Genomic DNA, 521 nt, shown 5'->3' with positions numbered 1-521 from the left:
AATAAAGAGAGCTATGAAACTAAGTTTTTCAGGTTAAGTAAGTTTTTATTCAGGTAAGAAATACTACAGAAATTAAAGTAATCAAATGTAAAATAACACTGGATGTGTTTGATTACTTTAATTTCTGTAGTCTTCATTGGAAAAAATTAAATACAGATTAAAGCTTACCATTAAAGTTATAAAACGTATTCAGTCAAGAGCAGAAAGTGATTTTCTTTGTCTTTTGTTCTTTGATTAACATGACAGACAGCAGCAGAAATATTGGACTGCGGTCCCTTTAAGAGTTTATCCACGGACCCAATATACTGTGTATGTAATGTAATGTAATTAACACCCAATATACACAACATGCGTTCTCTTTCTCAACTATTTAACATTCCAAAACTGACTGCCTTTAACTGGATACTCGCCAAGATGGGCATTTTGACATAATTTTGTATGTATTTGAACATTTTAGCACAGTTAGCCACTCATTTTGGTATTTGTGGCTCACAAGCTGTTTGAGACTGAGCGCGGCTTGT

At 33.0% G+C, this 521-nt stretch overlaps 1 protein-coding gene across 4 annotated transcripts in view; it reads right to left on the bottom strand.

Annotated features, from left to right (window-relative positions):
• LOC107695520 (uncharacterized protein C16orf52 homolog) overlaps positions 1 to 521 on the bottom strand; it is a 6232-nt gene that overhangs the window by 1483 nt on the left and 4228 nt on the right. The window lies entirely within an intron of this gene.

This window comes from Sinocyclocheilus anshuiensis, unplaced genomic scaffold, assembly GCF_001515605.1.
Source record: "Sinocyclocheilus anshuiensis isolate Anshui unplaced genomic scaffold, SAMN03320099.WGS_v1.1 scaffold466, whole genome shotgun sequence".
NCBI lineage: Eukaryota > Metazoa > Chordata > Actinopteri > Cypriniformes > Cyprinidae > Sinocyclocheilus > Sinocyclocheilus anshuiensis.
The sequence above is the reverse complement of the archived record's forward strand: the minus strand, read 5'-3'. Positions and strand labels throughout refer to the sequence as shown.